The sequence below is a fragment of the Ambystoma mexicanum genome, chromosome 7p (assembly GCF_040938575.1).
Source record: "Ambystoma mexicanum isolate Mex_15411 chromosome 7p, UKY_AmexF1_1, whole genome shotgun sequence".
In the NCBI taxonomy this organism is placed as follows: Eukaryota; Metazoa; Chordata; class Amphibia; order Caudata; family Ambystomatidae; genus Ambystoma; species Ambystoma mexicanum.
This window is the reverse complement of record NC_090939.1, coordinates 903540290-903561380: the sequence shown is the minus strand read 5'-3', so window position 1 is coordinate 903561380 and position 21091 is coordinate 903540290. Positions and strand designations below refer to the sequence as shown.

Sequence of the window (21091 nt, the reverse complement as noted above, 5' to 3'; positions counted from 1 at the left end):
AAACAGTTTTACAGGCATTTGGGCAAGAACATAAGAGTAAACAGTTTTTTCATATATTTTACTCTCCATGTGCATTGCAGACTTAATGCATGCAGACCAGATCTGACAATATCCATGTCCTGTAAACCATAGTTGGTTGCTCACTCAAGCAACAATAGGAAGACATGTTTGTTTCTTCTTTGGCTTTCCTTGTGGCGGGGTGGGTGGAAACAAAGATAGAAGACACCTGGATGTGCTTAGCTTTCTTTCACTTCACAGAGTGTTTACATTTCCTACTCTGGCCAGAGGAGAGGTGGAGGGAGAAACGAGCAGGCCTTGTGGATGAGTTGGGGAGGTTAAGATGGCATATTTCTGGATCTTGATCAATATGTTATGTCTTTTTAATGTTTTTGTATTTTGGTCTTTTTCGTGGTATCCGCCCACCTCATCGTAGCCGTTTCACACAATTTGGAGAAATGGCCGTTTTATTGTATTTTTTGCTGCGTTTTTTTTTAGGGGAGGCAGGGAAAGGGAATATAGAAATATGATTTTTAGGGTAGTGGGAGGTGGGGGGGATTGGTCCGAGAGGGAGTATGGGTGCTGCCCCCCAAACAAATGCAGCAAAAAGGTGGTTCAGTGGTCAATGCGACAAGTTGTACAAGATCCTGATTCTCAAGGTTGCACAGGAAAAATAAATAAGCCCCTATTGCGAATGATGCACCTTTGTGGGAAGCTGGGTGGCAAATGGTGCACACACTGTGAAGCTAAAGTTGGTCAAAACGCCCAACCCCACAGTACTCAGTCTCACAATAGGCCCACAAAACTGGCTCACTATATGTAGCCTGGCAGGCTGTCAATGTTGGCAATACCCTATTGCCCATTTGAACAGTAAGGCCATATAGTTCAGCTCTGCTCTTGTAAGCGAATATTCCGCAATTCATGAAGCCATTGTTGTCACGAATCTGTGTTCTTTGTGCACCAAATAAAATGCTCAGACATTATTAGCGGTGTATTTGGTTATGCTGCACATCTGCATACCATTTTTACTACCAGCAATGAAATCAATAAGTAAATGTAAGGGTGCATGATCGAGGCGGACCGCGCAGGTGAGTAAATACTGTTGGCAAGATTATTATTTTTTTTAAAGCATTTTATTGACATTTGTAAAAATACACTCATACTTCAACAGTTATCAAACAATAACCATAACAAACAGATAACCAACACAGTCTTCACAATGCGGTATATTGGTCCTGGGAGTGTGGTTGGGGAGGGGGATAGGTGTCCAGTGGTTCAGAAGCCCTGAGGGGTTGAGTTCTAGGGGTTTTCGGTTCAGAGGTGGTCCTCAATCAAGCACTTATAGGGGTGTGTTCTCATGGGGGTTTGTGGTCAGCGGCGAACTGTATGTCACGCAGTAGGGCCTTCCATGCTTCTAGGGTGTTGTTGGCATTATCCCCGCCTGAGTTGGTTCCATCTTGCCAGGCTCTGGTCTCAGCTTCCGTCCATCTTTCCAAGTCTTTAAGCCATCGTTCATGTCTCGGACCCCTCGGTGACTTCCATGCCATTGCTATAGATCTCTTTGCGAGAATGCAGGCTATGTCCATTAGTTTGACTAGGTGCCTGTATTTGCTCAGTCTGGGATGAGCCCCTAATAAGCATTCCTTCGGGTTCCATTCGTATCGCGTTAGTCCAGCGTTTGTGCAGGTGTTTTTCACCATAGACCAGAATTTCGCCGTTTTGGTGCAAGTCCAGAACATGTGAATCATGTCAGCATTGTCATTTCCGCACCGGGGGCACTCTGGAGATGCTTGTTTATTGAAGGCAGCAACTCTTGGTTGGGTCATGCACTTTCTATATAAGACGTTTAATTGGACCTGTTTAAATCTAGTGTTTCTGGACACCTCCTTGGGGTATATTAGTATTCTCTCCCATTCATTGTCAGTGCGATTTCTAACTCAGTTTCCCAATTTTTGCTTCAGTGATGCGCTTTTCGGGTTGGGTCTGTCGACCAGTTTACTGTATAGGCGGGAAACCGGCTTCCAGCCATCTGCTAGGACGTACATTTCTTGGAGGAGGGGGTCTGGGGCGGGTTTTCCGGCCAGGCTGTCCATTGTGTTTTGGCCGTCTTCTTAAGGCGGTGGTACCACAGGAATTGGCCACTCGGGATTCCGTCGTTAGCTTGTAGTGATTCCAATTCTTTGAATATGCCTTCTTCGAACATGTCGCCCCATGTATAAATTGCAGCTTTTTCCCAGTTTCTGGCCATTGCAAGGTCTGTCAGGGTTTTGCAGACATCAACCAGGGTGGGAGTATTGGGAGTGTAGGGGTGTTTTCATTGTCGGAGGAAGCAAGTTCTGGCTCATATTTGCCTGCCCAGGTTGACAATCATGGGGACTTCTGATAGTTGTTTCATCGGGTTCCAAAGCATTTCTTTGGGGAATAACTTGGAGGGTGTTTGCCGTAGTAGCCCAGATTCGGCTGACGGGTCATCGGAGAGCCATTTCGACACATGGCTAAGCTGTGCAGCTAGGTAGTACCTTTGAAGGTCCGGTAGTTGTATCCCTCCCTCTTTGTATGGGAGCGTGAGTGTGGAGAAGGAAACCTTATGTCTGGATGACCCCCATATGAAGTCCTTGATTAACGATTACAGTTTTCTGAAGAAGGGAGAAACAGACGTTCATGAAATAATATAAGAGTCGGGGGAGGATTATCATTTTGACAATTGCTGCTTTGCCCATCATTGTAAGCGGTAGCTTTGACCAAAAGTTCATGGGTTTGTGGAGGCCTTTTATTGCTTTTTCTGTGTTATATTCATGTGTACGTTCAGGGGTATGACTCACATCGATTCCTAGGTACCGAAACTTCACCGGTTGCCATCTTATCTCGACGTCCGGGAGGTCAGAATTATCCATGTTCCTGAGTCTAGCCAGTGGGAATGCACAGGATTTTAGTCTGCTAAATTCTATCCCGGAGTATCGGGCGTAGTTGTCTAGGATATCCAGGGCTACTTGTGCATTAAGGTGTGTATCTTTCAGGTATAGAAGAACGTCGTCCGCATACAAGGATATTATGGAGTGAACATTGCCCAGCCCGATACCTGCGTCAAAGTGTTGTTTCCTGAAGTAAGTGGCCAACAGTACCGCTAGATCTTCGTCTCTGTCGTATGTCTCTGCCATGATGTGCTGGAGTCTCCTCAGGTTTGCTGTGGTGTTGCGTCCTGGGACGAAGCCATTCTGGTCATCATGGATCAGGGTTCCCACCACCCTCGCCAGCCTTTTGGCCAGGATCATGGTCATAATCTTGCAATCATAGTTTAGCATTGCAATTGGGCGGTATGAGTCACAGTTGTCACTAGGTTTATTGGGCTTAAGTATAGGAATAATGATTGTTTCTTTCATGGAGTTGGGTAGGATTCCTTTTTCGTATGTCTCCATGTACACTTTGTGTAGTATCGAGGTGAGAGTCGCTTCATATGCCTTGTAGAATTCTGGCGGAAGTCCGTCACTCCCGGGGGCCTTGCATGTCGCTAGTGATATAATCGCCTCCGTTACGTCTTCTGCACTGATTTCCACGTCCAGTAGTTCTCTCTGGTCGTCTGACAATCTTGGGAGCTCAATCTCCTCCAGGGTGGCTCTTATGTCCTCCGAAGATATTTCCGTGCCATGTGTATACAGATTAGAATAGAAGTTTGCAAACGCACGGTTAATATCCTGCTGCGTCCTGTGGGTTGTCCCCCTTTCGTCCGTGATCTCAGTTGGGAGGTGCCTTGGGAGCTCCCGTTTGCAAAGCCAGGCCAGCATCCTCCCAGGTTTGTCCGCTTCTTTGTGTGCCTTAGCTATATAAGTTGCGTAGTCGAATTTGGACAATCTATTCTAGGCGGACAGGCATTCCTCCCGGGGTTTCTTTAGGTCCGACTCGGTGTCCGGTGAGGCATCGATTTCGGACTTCAGATGTGTAATCTTGGATTCCAGAACTTCCAGTTCCGTTTTCAGATGTTTGCGGATGCCTCCCGCTCCCGATATCACCTCTCCCTGTGTCACTACCTTCATGGCTTCCCACAGCGTGGCCCTACTTGATACTGAGCCTTTGTTGATGGCTAAGTAGTCCTCCAGCTTGATGCCAAGTTCCTCCTTGAATGCGTGGTCTGTGAGTGCTGTCGGTGGCATTCTCCATACCGGAATTTATGGTCTGGGTCCTTTGAGTGTCCAAAGCATTACCAGCGGAGAGTGATCTGATATGGATCTGCCTAGATACATCCTGGATTCCACCTGTTGTGCCAGTTCACGGTCCCTCCAAATATCCACTAGGTCGAGGTGGTCTATGGTGTTGTTTAGTACGTTAGTTGCAGCATTATTTGGGTGGCGTGGGGGGTCCGATCTGTCCCTAGAACCGTCCCTGATACAATTGAAGTCGCCTCCCCATATAAGTGCTTTCTCCCTGTGGAATATCATTTTAGCACTTAGCATCTTGAGGTGTGAAGGTATTCCATGTTGTGGTAAGTATGAGTTAACCAGGCATACTGCCAAGCCTTCAATAGTTCCCCACATTATCAGGAATCTGCCCTCTTTGTCAGCTTCGTGGCCCAACAGTTGGAAGGACACGGACGGGTTTACCCATGTGAATACTCCTCTGGCAAACTTGGAATAGGGTGCCCCTCTTCCGGTCCCTCCCCGTCGCTCGGACAGCTTGGATGTGGGTTCCTCTGCAAGATGGGTTTCCTGCAACATTGCTATCGAGACCTTCTTTCTGCACAGGTAAGAGTAAAACCGGTTCCTTCTCAGGTATGTGCCCATTCCCCTCACGTTCCACGTCACCACCCTGAGTTGGGATGCCATTGCGTTAGTGCTTTATTCCAATCTTTCTGATCTCCCCAGGTGTCACCGGGCGGCCTCAGCCCCTGGTGATAAGGTTCCGTGTATAAGCTCTGGGTTTTGTCCATACTCGGTCCTCGAGGCCAACTGGACCTCCTCCACTCCCCCCTTAGTGTTTTGAAGACTGCATAACTAACAAAACGGTTAGCAGAACTGGAACTGGTGTGCCCAGCGGCTACACTTCTCCTGTGGCGCTCGGGCGCTCTCGCACCTTCTAAACCCATCTGGGTATCGGGCACGAGTGGGTTCGAACAGGCAACTGGCCTGTCCTGGACTGTTCGTGGGGGTCGTGCCTTGTGCCTGTCGAAGGGCCAAACGAGGGCCGCATCTGTGTAGCTATCTATCGTGTGGATTACCTTCTTGGTTGCTGGTCGCTTCATTTCTCTTCTGAGGACGCGAATTCACAGGTAGTACCTTATCTTGCGTGTTTCATCGGGACTCATCTCGGTCTTCCCGAGGGTGAGCGTCTTTGCCTTCCGTCTAGCCACATATTGGCGGCAGCAGGGGACTCCAAAAAAAACGCACGCCCCTTGTGTATTACCTTCAATCTGGAAGGGTAGAGCAGCATGTATTTTAGGTTTAACTGTCTGAGCCTTGCCTTAATTGGCACAAATGAGTAACTCTCTCGCTGTACTTTCTGGGTGTAATCAGGGTATATATAGCTATTTTGGAGTTGCCACGTTCTATGGGTCCTTCTTCTCTAGAGTACTTCAGGATAGTTTCCCTGTCCTGGAAGTTAAGAATTTTAGCAATTATGGGACGAGGGTGTGAGCCCGGTGGTGGTGGCTTTTGTAGGGATCAATGTGCCCTTTCGACTGCGAACCCTTGTGTTAGTCTCCCGGCGCCTATCTCTTGCTGTAACAAAGACTCTATGTAGGTCGTCGTGGGGTCGAGCCTTCAATGCCCTCTGGTACTCCGAGTATTCTGACATTACCCCGTCTGGCCCGTCCTTCGGCCTCTTCAGATCTTGCCTCTAGCACTGCTACCTTCCTCTCTAAGTCTTCAACCGTGGCCTTCAGTTCAGTAGTCTCGTCTGACGTTTCCTTTAGGTTTGTCTCGACAGTTGTGTCACTCTCTCGGTTAAGTTCCGGGCGTCTTGTCTCATAAGTTGGATTTCAGACTTAAATTCATTGATTCTAGTGTCTATGAATGATCGGAGCGATGCAATGGCATCCAGCACTTGGGTTTGAATATCGGGGGGCTCCCCTCCTTTTGTCTGTGCAAGTTCAGAAGTGGGAGAGCACGCCTCCACAGGGGCCCTAGTTTTGGTGGAGACAAAAGTGTTCATGGTGGCTGATTTCAATTTGCTTCTGGTGGCCATGTTAAAGTCTGAATTGTGCAGCCCGCACTGGTAATGAGCCGGGTCGATTACCAGCACTGTGTTGGGGTGGTGATCAGGGTATCCAAGACGTGCAGTGCTTGGGTTGCTGCGGGGGAAATTGCTCCCTTGATTTCTGGTGCTCTCAGCGCTTGGTTCCAGGTATTTCAGGTGCTTTAATTGGGGTGTCCCTATGTAGCGTTTGGAGCTCCCCAGGTTATGGGCCAGTGTCTATCGGTATCCGTGAGGGGCCACGAGTGTTAGGCCAGCGGATCCGTTCAGGCGAAGACCCTGTTAATGTAACGGCGGTGCCCAACCATGGTCCAATTTTATTTGAAAGTTTATAAGGCCCCGATGGCAGCACGCTCCACCCTTGATTCTCCTCACCTCCAGCTGTCCGATGAAGCTGACATGTTCCGGGACCGGTCGGGAGGAAGGGTTCCCTGGAGTCCTCGCGACGCCTTCTTAGAGCCCACCTCCGCGTCTTCGGGTGTGTTTCTTTTCCCTTTGCAGCTCGCCGGCTCGCCTGCTCAGCTGCGTCGGGATGCAGACACGGCTACGTTCCTCCAGCGTCTCAGGGCAAACTCCTCTGCTCTCCTCCCCGGCTAGGTGACCACGGTCAGTCTGCAGGGTGCGCTGAGCGGTCACTGGAGTGGAGTGTCGCAGTGTGTCCTGGTGGTGGAGCGGGGCCCCTCACGGTCACTTCTCGTTCTTGCTGTACCGCCGTATGCGCCCACTGCAGGGAGCCGTCTCCTTCACCATCGGTTTCGGGAGCGACCTCCGTCCGCCATCTTGAATCAAGTTGGGGTGGGGGGGTTACTTTTACTTGGATCCCCTCAAGTTCTGCAACTCCGATTATGCTACAAACGTGCAGATTCCAGTGGAGAATCGTCACAGCTACACTCGTAGCTGCTTTTCTGTTCCGTAGATAAGGTTAGGATTAGGTAAAAAGGAACAAGACGCGGCAAAATTATGGGGACTGTATGGAGTTATGTTATTAAGGTGACGTTTCTGTTATGATGCACTACACCATGCGCACCATTCATAAGGAACCGCCGCTGTAGCATGTCTTCAGAAGGGATTTCTTGGTATGAGTGAAATTTTTGGATTAGCTGACATAACGTTCCTTTAAATTGAAAGAACTTCTGGTGTGTTTGTTTCTCAGGCCTCTGCTATTCAGACAAAACTCACTTTGTAAATTGTTCTGCATCAGCGAAGACTAGCAGTGTACACTGTGGCGATCCCTTGTGTGTGATATTGATAATGGTACTTTTTTTTCCTTTCCTTTTTGGGTGTTCAACCCAACGGTTTCCTTTCTACTCTGAATTCCTCGCTTTGTGGTTTTTCAACATATGCCATTTTATTCTTAAAAGAAATATGTTCAAAAATGCCTCACTAAGCCTACTCTGCTGAGGATTTCCCTGCCTAACCAAAGCTAAGGGAAAACACTGTAACACAGGATATCTGGCCCTCACACTAAGCAACAAATACACTAAGAAAATACATGGCAATGCAACATAACATAAGCAACATTCAGAGTCTCTGAATAGCCTTCCAATGTCCTTGGTGATTTCCGTTACCCAGGATTCACAGTCAATTCTGTTTGTGTTCAACCAAAGAAAGAAATGTCTCAAATCAGTTCTTGATGCTTCAAAGTCAATGGGCCTCATTCCGAGTTGGGTGGTAAGGGAAAAATGATGACGGTAAAGGAATACCGGCATCGTTTCCCTTTACGGGCCATTCTGACCCACCACACCGTTATTTACGGCGTCGTAAAGTACGATGCCGTAAATAGCGGTTTAGTGGCACGCGCACGACACGCCATGCCGTAATTAGCGGCATGGCGTAAACCGGAGCTGATCCCAAGTAAAGCGGACATGGAAAAAACGGCCTCCACAAGACCACAAAGTACCTTACCGCCATGGAGTAAATACCGGCATCGCTGAGAAGGTGTAAAGGACCCTGAGCAGTGTTTCCAAGAGGAACAGGTGCACTCAATCAGCACAGGTGGAGGCAATGGAGTCTGGCACAGCACAAAAGGAGCACACCCACACACCACACCCCCTCCCACACCAAAATGATACCGATTGTAGCAGCATTTCTGGAGCTGGCGGCCCTGCTTGCAAGGCAAGAACAACTACAACAGCAACAACAACAACCACAGCCACCACCACAGAGGATACACAGGAGGAGAAGGAGGGTGAGACAGGGCCAGCATGCCCTACCGGTGCAGCCACCATTACCACGCCGGCAGCCCCCAATCCCCCGCATCAGAGCCACCCCCTTCAACCTCACACCAGAGCAGATCCACACCCTGTACCGGCTTGACTGGGACACCATTACCAGCATAGTGGACATGATACATGATGATATCGTGAGCCGCATAGAAATACGCACTGCCATCCCCCCTCAACTGAAGGTAGTGTCTGTTCTCCACTTCCTTGCCACAGGCACCTACCAGCATACAGTGGGGCAAATGCATGGCATTTCTCAGCCCATATTTTCACGGATACTCAAAGAAGTGTTGGATGCCCTCCTCACCCACACAAGGGAATACATATCCCTACCCCAGACTCCCCAGGAGATCTACGACACCAAAGCTGCCTTCTATGCTCTGGCAGGCATGCCAAATTGCATAGGTGCCCTCGACTGCACCCACGTTGAATTGGTGGTCCCGCATGCCATGGAGGTGCCGTATCGCAACCGCAAGCAATACCACTCCATCAATGTCCAGATGGTGTGTAATGCCAGTAAATCCATCACACATTGCAATGCCCGATACCCCGGATCAACTCATGACTCCTTGGTTCTGCGGAACTCAACACTACCACGCTACATGGAGCGACATGCCGGACGTCGTGCCTGGCTGCTTGGTGAGTCATCTGAATGGGCCATGGCGTTGCTTTGGGGCTGTGAGTAGTTCTGGGAAGGGGGGGTTCATACTCTACCTGCCTGGGAAGGGTGGGATGCATGCTCATCCCAGTAATCATCTGCGGCCATGCATGACCAGTACAATTTTCAAAAATTAGGGCACACACGATTACCTCTTTTCCACTTCCATGCAGGTGATGCTGGCTACCCTCTGAAGCCGTGGCTCATGACCCCCGTCCGCAACCCACAGAACAGGCACGAGGAGGACTACAACAGATCCCATACCCGTACACGCGTGGTGATAGAGCAGACCTTCGGGCTCTTGAAGGCACGATTTCGTAGCCTCAGCCGTTCAGGTGGGGCACTCATGTACAGCCACGAGAAGGTGTCCAAGATCACCATGGCATGTGTAATGCTACACAACATGTGCATCGGTCGGAACGTGCCACTGCCCCCTGACATGGAAGTGCCACCACCAGATGACGATGAGGGGGAGGAGGCAGGAATGGCAGGACAGCAGCCGGGTCCCGATGCACAGGAGGGACGTTCTGTGCGTCAAGCATTGATTGGACAATATTTCTGACTCACAAGTCAGCTGAGGGTTTCAGGATGAGAGGACATTGGCCACGGGGTGTGGGGATATATGTACACCATGTACTGTGCGACATTAAAATACACAAGCAAAATGATCAATGTCCACTCTGTTTGAGTGAATGAACAACCCGTGTATTATAAATTTAATTCTGAAAGTGTACAACAAAACCACCACCCTCACCCCCCTCCCCCTCCCCCCAACTCCCAATAACACACCCTCACCCCCCTCCCCCTCCCCCCAACTCCCAATAACACACCCTCACCCCCCTCCCCCTCCCCCCAACTCCCAATAACACACCCTCACCCCCCTCCCCCTCCCCCCAACTCCCAATAACACACCCTCACCCCCCTCCCCCTCCCAAATGTGTGTGCCAGGATGTTCATTGGCCACTTCCGGAGCCAGGGGGATTCATGTTCTGGCGGCGGAGTGTCCGCATTGACCGGCGGACAGGGCTGGTCTGTGTGGATGAACTTTGTGATGGTGGGTACTCCCACTGGGGCTGTGGTCTTGGGTGTGCTGCCTCCAGGGCATCAGCAATCCGGCCCAGCACCTCACAGAGGCGGTTGGTGTTTGAAGTGATTACCTCACCCAGGGCCTGCAGGTCATTGTGGCATTGTGATTGCGATTGACGGTTGTCCCGTAGGAAGTCCTCCAGCAGGGCTGTGATGCGCTGCCCTTGCACTCCATCCGTGGATGGTGTGGCAGATGTGGTAGCCAGCCGTGGTGTTGACCGTGCAGGGCTCTGTGGGCTTTCGGCAGGGGAGGAGGATACAGGACAGGCAGGTGGTGCTCCTTGGCCTGTAAGGATTGGGGTGTCACTCTCCCCAGAGTCGCTGAGTGCGACTTGTGTGTGAGATGGTGTTTCCGGGCTGTACGCTGTGTCACATGTCTCCCCCACGTCAGATAGGTGAACCGATGTAGGGCTCTCCGGCCCGTCGATGAGGCACATGGCAGCGTGCTCCCCTGCCACACTGGATTCCTCCGAGTGGACTGTGGGGTATGTGTCCGTTCCCAGTGCAGGCATGGGTAGGGGTGTGGGTGGGGGTTGTGCAGCCTCCATGGGGGTTGCTGGTGCAGATGGTGTTGCCTGTGGCCTCCTCCTTCCTACAGGCTTCCGCTGTCCCCTGCCTGTGGCCCTGGAGGTGGAGGGCTGGGTGGCTTCATGGCCCTCAGTTTCATGTCCGCTGCCTGTGGGGTGGAAGAGAGAGATGGCATTAGCTATGATTTGGGGGTCAGCATTGCTTCAAGGCTATGGTATGAGAATGGTGTTGCAGCGTTTGGGTGACATTTGGGTGGTGAGTGGGACATAGATCTGGGCTAGGATGGTAAATGCATGCAGGTGTCTGGGTCAATCAAGCTGGCAGAGTACTGTGCTGACTCACAGTGACTGCCTCTTTGTGTGCTATGGGCAGTATGGGTTGTAGCCTTGCAAGTGGCATCAGCCTGGGTCTCACTTGTTACGGCATGATTGGGGGGGGGGGCATATGTGACATGACTGCTTGCCCATCCCTTGGCGGTGGCTTAAATTGGGAATGCATTTACTGTCTTCACTCATGACACTCACCTCCATCTGCGGATGACGGGGCACCGCACTCCATCTCGCCGACCCCCTCGATGGATTCAGGGCCCATCATGTCGGCACAGGTCTGCTCCCAGGGCATCATCTTGATTGGAGATGCTGGGCCTCCTCCTGTCTCCAGGGCCTGGGTCCTGTTGACCGATAGGATGGCCCGCACCCTGAGACGGAGGTCGTCCCATCTTTTGCGGCAGTCCCTTGTTGTGCGGGGGGTGTTGCCGACAGCGCTCGCCCTCTGGGCAACCAGGTCCCATATTTGTTTTTTTCTTGCTATGGTGGCCTTGCGCATATCAGAGCTGAACACCACTTCTGCATTGGCATGCAGGGTGTCTACCAGGACCTGTAGCTCATCCTGTGTAAAGCGCTCCTTGCGGAGGCGTGCGGCTCCTTTTTTGAGTGCTTTCGGCATGATGTAGGTGAATGCTGGAATGTCTCAGGTTCAGAATCTTCCTCCGGGTCCTGTATCAAGGGGATGGCAATGGATTGTGTTTTGGTATCTGTAACGTTCACTACTATTAATTAGAGACACACAACCACTCCGTTAGATAGTAACAGTATTTTAAAGATCGAACAATGGATTTAAGCAGAGTTAGCTTCTCACGCAAGTGAATTGACTTCCATGTTATACGTGAGTGCTACATTTACATTGTTCTGGTATTTTGCTTCAATTAACAATTTCTACTTGCTTTAAATTTTACACGAGTGAACAGTCAACTGGATACTGTTGCTGGCAATGCTTACGCAAGGTGTTAGAAGGCCATGCATCACTCACCGGCTTCTTTGACACTTGCTCTGCAGGTCACACTGCTTCCACGCCTTCTGCCACAACTTCTACTGCATCTGGCTTCTTAGGGACCCACACCCCTCCTCTGTAAAGGTGTCACCGGCCCAGTCACACATTTATGGAGCCCCTCTCGCCCCTGAGACCCACGGCTTGATAACTGCTCCTCACCTCGGTCTCCAGCACGCTCTCTGCGTGGCAATCCCGGCAATCAGGCTTACATGGGGAAAGACAGCTCTTCTGCACACCTTCCGCTGTGCATCCTCTGCACTTCAGGGTTTGGGGGCTGTTAGGCTTCATTTCCTGACTATTGCAACTGCATGTCTCTTCAGCCCTCTTCCTCTTCCTCGTCCCAGTACTTCTGGGATTATGGGACTTGTAGTCCCCTTCAACAAAGATAGCTCTTTTAATAATTGAATTACTAAAGGGTAGATGTATTTCCCTTAAACTAATTAAAAGATGGACTGTTAGAATTAGTTGTTATAGAGGAAGATATGGAATCCAAGGCATTCGCTTTAGATCCTTTTATATTATACCTTTGGGAGTAACTAAGGTGTTTATCCTGAGATACCCTGAAAGATCTTTCTGTCCATAAGGCTTGATCAGCTTTAACAGAATGTATACCCTGTGTTACAGATAGATGAGGGTTAAGGACATTATAATGACACTATGCCATTACATCTTTTGGCAACCCAGAAAGGCACTTCCTTTCAGAGGACAAATACTGAGTCTCATCCCAGGTGTTCTCCTTACCATCCTGGGCCCTGTCTCCTCCAAGGTGATCCTCCCGCAGTACACCACACCCAAGGTTAGGATCAGGAAGGGTCTGCCTTTACCTGGCCACCTGGGAGGAGACTTTAGGCAGGGTTTCAGTGACTGATCTATAGGATTCTTCACACTGTTAACTACCTCAGGAACCTCTTGAATGCTAGTTTGACGACATCCCCTAATTGCGGTAAATTGGGACACACATGATTTCTCAACATATTGATTTTTTTGCAACAAGATTTAGAACCGAAAATACAAAAATCTAGCAATGAGAGCTGCTAGGGAGTTTTGCAAAAGTGCACCAAAGGTAGCACATTTGCTGACCTACACTTGGGACACAGGGCTCCAACTCTTAGTATAGGCCTGAACCACACAAGTATGTTGGTAGAAACGGCTGAGCAGCAGGCTTATCTTAGGAGATAGAAAGGGCTGTAGGTGGTATTAAGAACTTAAAGTATACACTTAGGCCCAAGGAAACACTGACACACTAAAGTTATATAGAAATAATGGTTTATTTTATATATACACTTAGGTAAGGTCAAAATTAAGTACTATAACAGCCAATCAGTACATAGAAGAACCAATGTAATTTCACAGTAAGTAACGCACTTTAGTATACTGCGAGAATGGCAGTATGCAATTACAAAGGTAAGTAAAATACTTTTGTAATAAGTGTTTCAGGTAAAATAAATGAAACAAAACCAACCCAAGGTAAGTGAATACTTTAGAAGTCCATACCTATCTAGTTATGAGTGTCTCAGAGTCAGATTGGAGGACAGAACAGGTAGGCTAAGGCTGTTGTGACGAATCCCAGGGTATCAGCACTGCTTTCATGGGGGGAGCCCCTTTCTATGAGACCAGGGTGATGAGGCTGCTACCCAATAGCTCCCCTGCCGGTGGTTCTCAGCGGGTGGATCTCATGGGGATGGAGACCCTTCACAGAACCACTGATGGTGGTCCTGGGAAAATGCAGTATCCCAGCCAATCACCTGACCCTAGACCTCCTTTATATGACCTTGCCAACAGCCCCTTCCCTAATAGGATCATGAGTTAATGCTATACTAGCATTCACATAATAAGGACTGGGACGAGGAAGATAAGGATTCACCCAAGTGAAGATCCCTTTCCTAGTACTGCGACGAGGAGGAACTCCATTAACGATCAAGGGAGCTGGAAAATCAGTGCTGTGACGAGGGAGATGCACGGAAGTATGAGGATCTCCCTGGAGAACCCCAAGGAACAGTCTAGTGGTTGCTTGTTTCTGATTGATTCACTTAGAGTAGAAATAGAGGGAGACCAGGAAGTGTTGTCAGTTAGTCCCTGGAGGAGTCTCGAGCCAGGAGGACATGCTGCTGCTGGATGGGAGGCTCTGAACCAGAAAGCAGGTGGACCATTGGAGCACCAACAGGGGTCTTTATCTACTAGGAGCTCCCGGAAAGACTGTTCCATCACCAAGCTGAGAAGGGAAGCTGGGGCCCTGAATCTACTGCTACTGAGTAGACTCAGTTCTTCTAGCAAGATACCTGGAGAAGAAGAGGTACAGGAACAGTATTACCAGTTGCCTCCCATGAAGCTCCAGAAAAGACTGAACAGCCACCCAGACCAGAAGGCAAGCTGGGGCCCTGGCTCCACTGAAGGGAGGCAGACCCAGGGAGAGTCAGTCCCTCCCTGGAGGAATTACAAGGAAGTTGCTGACCACGGATGCCCGTGAGGAGCAGTGGCGTGGTCCCTTAGTGTCCTGTAGTCGGCAGGATACCCAAAAGGTAGAGACTGGCCGGACCGTGAGGAAGACTGCTGCTTCCTACCGCGGAGATGAAAGGATCTGTCTGCTGAGCCCGAGACCTCTGCAATAAGAAGAAAAGCCCAGGGAAAGCATGGGACCAATAGAAGCAGGGTAGAGTGCCACGAACAAGGTTCTGAGACCCACCATTACCCAGGAGAAGCCTGGGAGCAAGAGAAGCAGGACGGAGTGCCACCAACAAGGGTCTGGGACGCACCATTACCCAGGAGAAAGCCTGGGAGTAAGAGAGGCAGGGCACAGTGGCGCCAACAAGGGTCTCAGACCCACCATTACCCAGGGGAAGCCTAGGACCATGAAAAGCAGGGCTGATGGCCACCATCTACCTGGGGAAAACTGGGAAAGATGAAACGAAAGGTCTGGAACCCACAACTATCGCAGGAAAGCCTGGGCAACCAGAATTGAACAAACTGAGAAAGAGAAACCCAACCCAGTACAGAGTGATCTCCGAGATAGAAAGTATGCGACTGATGGGGAGGAACACACCAGGGGAAGGGAAACCCCAAGTGTGTGTGAACAAACTAAAAGTAAGAGTTTTGCAAATCACACCTGGCAGGTGAGTAAACCAGACTTAATACACTATTGGAAAAGTCTAAGGTGAGGTCTGGCAGAATAGTGAACCTGGCCTGACAAGTAATTGGAAAGAGGTTTTTTTAGGGAAGATTTTTATAGACCCTAGAATGTTTTCCTTGGACTTGGCAACTATTTTACCTTGTCCCTAGGTGAAGGGCAACCTTTTTCCCCTTTCACCTAGTCTTTTACACTTTTTACAGGTGACGTTTTATTGTATCTCCATAGTGTTTGGTTGAAGTTATAGTTTCGTACCACTTTTGGTCTTAGGCTGGGTTGCCCCTTTGGGCTCCCCTGTTAATTTCTCTTTCCTATACTTGGTGAACTAAACTGGCCTGCCGCCTCCTTCAAAGGCAATATCGACTCTACATCCACTCTAAGAAAAGAGCCTTTATTCAAGCCTGCATCTCTGCTGTATCAAACAACACGGCCAAACTTTTCAAAGTCTGTAAGGAACTACCCATCCTGCAGCAGCCTCTTCTTCTGTCACACCCACCCAGGACCTTTGCTCGGCCCTGGCTGCACACTTCATCACAAAAACCCAAGACATCCTTTCCTCCCTCCCTTCCACAGCACAGCATACAGGAATCCCATAGCCTCCCTTAGCCCCACCTTCACATCCCCTCTCTTGTCTCTCACCCATCTCACCCGATGAGGTCGCCAGACAGGTCCGGTCTATGAAGGCTTCATCCAAACAGGTGTACGCCTGCCCCTTCAAAACCATTAAGGACAACATCGACCCCCTAGCCCCTGCCTTGGCGGATCTCTGCAATCTCTTCTTTTCCACTGGAGTGTTCCCAACTGCTCTTAAGCACTTCCTTGTGCACCCTCTGCTCAAGAAACCCTCTGCTGACCCCTCCATTACGGCAAACTACTGCCCTAGCTCTATTACTCCTTTCCTGGGCAAACTCCTGGAGAAGTTGGCTATCTCTCAGCTGACCCTTCACACTGAATATATTGGTTGCTTCCACGACCATCAGTCTGGCTTTAGAGCATCCGGAGGCATGGGAACTGCTCTTCTGAACACCCGTGAAGACCTGCTCTCAAACCTTGACACTAACACTCCCTTTGTCCTCATTCTCCTTGACCTCTCCTCTGCCTTTGACACGGTTAACCACAACATCCTGATTGCACGTCTCTGACACCCTGGGAATCACAGGCCAGGCTCTGGCGTGGTTAACCTCCTTTCTCTCTGACCGCCCATCCCAGGTGGAACTTTAAGCCTTTCTCTTGACTATCGCTCTCTCAACCTGTGGTTGTGTGTGATCTAACCTGTCCCCCTGGTTCTTCAACATCTATATGGCTGTCTTGGCATGTGTGATTGCCACTTTCACCTCTAACTTCCAGTGTTGCGTGGATGACACGCTACTATCTTTCAGGCTACCTGTAAAGTACTTGCTTATACGGTATGAATAAAGAGTCTGAGGCAGTAAGTAGTTTTCTTGGTTAATTAAGATGCCCAATAGTTTTATTAACAGGAACTCTTCTCTTTCTTTCAGTTTTAGGAAAAGGATACGTCTTTCAGCGAGTTTCTTCAAGAAAACCGCTCTATCAATAAGATCTCTCCCAAAGAATGTTCAGGTAAGCGTCCTTGCAAATTCTCACTGTCTATATATTATTTCAGCTTCAACTATTGTCCCTCTGTCTCTTTACGGCCAATCCTCTGGATCTATTCTGTTATTTTTCTATGAGTTCTATTCCTTTGTCTTTTCCTTTCTTCTCCTCCTCTTAGCTCTCTAATTCTGTTTCTTTTACCTCAAGCTTTTCATTGGCTGGTTTTCCCTTCTGAAATATGTTTTAATAAAAGGCTTCTGACATCATGTGTCTTCTCATATTTACTTTTAATGTTCAGGGTTTGCCCAATATAGAAATGACTGTTATAAGGGATTGCCCAGAGTACCACAACGATTTACCTATATTATCGTTTGCAAGCATAAGATACTGCGTTCTGTTCTTCTTTAAAAGACTCTTTCATGTGTTGCTTGTAATTGTTATCACAGTCTTTTAAACAGCCTTTTCCTCATTGGTTGCACGTACCTTCTCAGCGAAACCCTTTCAACAGTTTCGTCACTTCAGGCTTTTACCTCTCTCTCTCAATGTAGCGCTTTCTTATCAGCGGATCATCTGTTTCCTTGTGACTTATCGGTTCCATAACTCTGTCCATTTTAAACTGCTTGTCGTTGCAGCTTCCACGGTTCTGCCTCGCTGTAGTATCAGCTGGATCCCAGCTGATCAAATGAGATTTCCCTTCATTGACGGAAAGAGAAGAGACACGCCTCCGTCCCTGCAGTCACCTTCATACGGGAGTTGTTGTTACCACAACGTCGCCTCTTCAATCCTTTTCAGACGGTCCTTAACTATCAGCCCACACCAGCTGGACCTGAACGTTTATTATAGCGCAACGGCGCCTCCCCTTTAGGAAGTTTTCACACGGCGATAACCGTTCTCCTACACTTCAGGAAGTTTTCACACGGCGATGAACGTTCGCCTCATAAACTTGAACCAAACTCTTTTAATAGCTCAACGGCACGTTCAATACAGCAACAGGCTCCATTAGACTTCTCTCTCCCTCTCTTTTCTAATACGCCCAAGTGTAACCGTTGTTCTCTGTTTCTTCCGCATCCTCCTTGGTTATCCTAGCAACCAAAACCTAAGCAGCTCTCATTAGAAGAAGGCACCTCATGAACTCCTTCTCTATTTACAAACACTGGCTTACTATGATAAAAGCATTCATTCCCAGACATTTTATAGCAACCACTTAACTATGGTTAAATACGACTTCATCACACTACCCTCAGCCTCCTCCTCCTCCTCTCTCATATCTGACTGTCTGTCCTCTATTTAGTCATGGTGTGCTGCAAATGACCTCTGCCTCAACGCCAGTAAGACTGTGATTGTTCGCATTGGGACAGCTGCTCCCGCTTTCCCACTTTCACTCTGGCCAGCCTCCCTTGGCCCTGCGCCCGCACCCACCTGCTAAAACACTGTGGGGTAATCTTCGACTCCACTCTCTCCTTCTCCTCTCACATTTCGGAAATCTCTAAAAAGTCTAACTACCAGCTACACCTCCTCAGAGATACTCTACCTTTTGTCACTTTCCCCCAATGGCTCACTGTCTCCAGAGTCCTGGTTCTCTCTAGGCTGGACTACTGTAACAGCCTCTTCCTCAACCTCTCTGTTTCTGCTCTGTGCCCTCTGCAACTCATCCAGAACAGAACCACAAGACTTGTCCTTGGCCTCAAGCCAAAGGACCGCATCTCTCCTGCACTGAAATCCCTTCACTGGCTCCCTGTGGCTGCAAGGATCAAGTTCAAGACCCTCTGCATTGTCCAGAAGGCTTTCTGGGCCTGGGACCTGCCTATCTGCAATGATGCCTACTTAACTACTGTTCCTCCCAAGCCCTGCGCTCATCTACCTCCAACCTTCTGTGAGTGAGCCGGTTCTTCAAGCAGAGATTTGGACGGAGATCTTTATCTTCAGCAGGGGCCTCCCTCTGGAATAGCCTTCCTGCCGCCCTCAGCCTTGAGCCTGATCTCCTTAAATTCCGGAAACTCCTCAAGACCTTCCTCTTCTCCTCTTCCTTCTCTCTCCCTCTACACTGCTAACCTATCCCTCTGCTCTTTCCCACTCTCCGTCCTTTTGCCGTAAAGCTTGCTGACTGGCCTCCTGGTGTACCTCAGAGTCTCACAGGTCCCTGGCACCCCACCAGTCTTCTCCCTCACTTGCCTCCGGGCTCTGCACTCGCCTCACCGTCACTGCACTTGAGAAATGACCCTAGAGAGTGGCTCTCTCTGCACTTACACCAGTCTCCACCGACAGGGTACACTTGGACCCCTCCAACACCCCCCAGGACTTGTCCCCCCACCTCCACCTTCCCTGTAACCATCTGTGCACTTGCACGATCCAAATGCACCTTGCCAGAAGATCATCTGTCTGTTCCCCCGTGTCTTCAGTCCTTAATTGCAATTGGAAAAACTGCAGAATCATCGTCAGACCTATTTGCTGTTGTCTCAACTGTTAATTGTATTATATGCACTTACTCTGCCTATGCAGACTATCATCATCTCAGAATTTCAAGGGCTCTGAACGACTGTTGTTTTTTTTCCCATGTTCCCACCCTCCTTAAGCACTTTGAAACACTTGCCTTGTGTATAGGCGCTTTATAAATGAACATTACCATTACCATTATACTTGATATAGCTGTTTGTTTTGATTGGAATACTTTATTTTACTTAACATACTAATGAGAGAGGAGTCCTAATCTCTATGCACCTAATGTATGTGCTGTCCTCTTTAGATATATTGGTACTCGTTACTCACCTAATTACACAACCTCTGTGTGCTCATTACGAAGATACATTACCCTCTCAGACCTCTGATCAACCAAACTATGTTGGACATTTCTGATGCATAGGGATGCTCTAAAATCGAGGTTGCTGATCTACAGGTTTTAAGGTGGCCCTTCAGTGGGAGTGGTGATTGGATGGGAATCCCCGAGGTTCTCTTTTGTTCATGGGCTCCCACCACAAGATGCACAGAATTGGTGCTATAACAGTTCATACGAGCAGTGTGCCAAGGCTTGCAAAGCTTCAAGTAAGATGGAACTCCTTGCACCTCCTATCCCACTTTTTCCTTCCCACTCTTGTATCATATGGTCCATCCTGGACTGGACTGTCATTACCCTCTGGTATGACAGTCATACGATTATGTATGCGGGGGCTTGTTTTTTTCTGAGTAATCAAATGCTTTCTCAGACAACATCAACCTCTACCAGTCAATGAATTCTTTGAGCACTGTGAGAAACCTGACTGTGTATCACCCGCTAGTCCCCGGAGATCTGTCATCCAGGTGACCTAAGACCAGGAACGAAAGCTGATCAAATCTGAACCGTGTGTCGGAGGTGCCCTGGCGCTCTACCGCGTTGATAACCATGGCGGGAAGGCGCAATTGCTGTTATGGTACTGTCCTTGGCACCTAGAACAAAGCAGCGTCAGTAAAGAAAGCACAGCCGGTAAGTCAGAGAGACTGATACCAAACTAGCCTATGTTTTGAACCAGGGTTGCAAGCGGCAACATTGTATGAGGATAAAGAGAACAGTGTGTGAGACATATGTGACGAGCGACGCAAATATACTTGAAAGCCAAAGGAGTGCTTGAACTTTGGAAGGCCAAGCAAAGATAGCATAGACAGAGTGGTCCGGCACCATGTGGGTGCTCCTTCGAGTCTCTGCTAGGTATCCAACTGATGCTAAGTGTGAGAAAAGGGAATCTTGAGATTGAAGTGGTCCTGCAATGGGTCCCTGTTCACATTCAAAAGTCTTTGATGGTTTAAAATATACTGCAATTGGTCCGAGCCTGGCTGAGGGAGACTAATTGGGTAGAAAAAAGTGATTTGAGCCCGGCTGAGGGGTATCCGGGGTGAACCGCGAGTCACCCGAGAAAGAATATTCTCTGAACACTGTAATAAGAGCGATCTGAGCCCGGAAGAGGGGGATCTAACATTGAACTTTTATTTTTTAAGGGGATCTGAGCCCGGCTGAAGGGGATCCCGGGTGAACACCCAAATTGAATACTGGTGAAAGGAAAACAACTTTTTGCATCTTATTTGTTTGTACATCAGGCCTTCTGAGTCAAGAGACTTTTAAGAAGTAAAGAGACTTGGACACAGAAGGTCTTGATGCTAGTAACAGAACTGCATCCTCCTGCCGCAGAAGCCAGAGTGTGTGCTTTGCTCCAGTGAACCGCCTTGCCCCATGTGAAAACATGGGAAAGGTAGGCCACCGGCCCGAACATCCTGACATATCATTTTGTGAACACCTCTTTCTTTTTTATGAACACTACCCCACACTATTTGTAAATTAGCAGTAAGGATTGACAATAGGTTTTTTAGTATCGGCCCTTTTATTTTGACAAGACTCCACTAGGACTGCATTATTATTATTTGATGGTCGTAGCTTGCTCCCAT

The 21091-nt window shown here is 48.9% G+C and overlaps 1 protein-coding gene across 3 annotated transcripts in view; it reads right to left on the bottom strand.

Moving 5' to 3' along the window:
* PHLDB2 (pleckstrin homology like domain family B member 2) overlaps positions 1 to 21091 on the bottom strand; it is a 705124-nt gene that overhangs the window by 212428 nt on the left and 471605 nt on the right. The window lies entirely within an intron of this gene.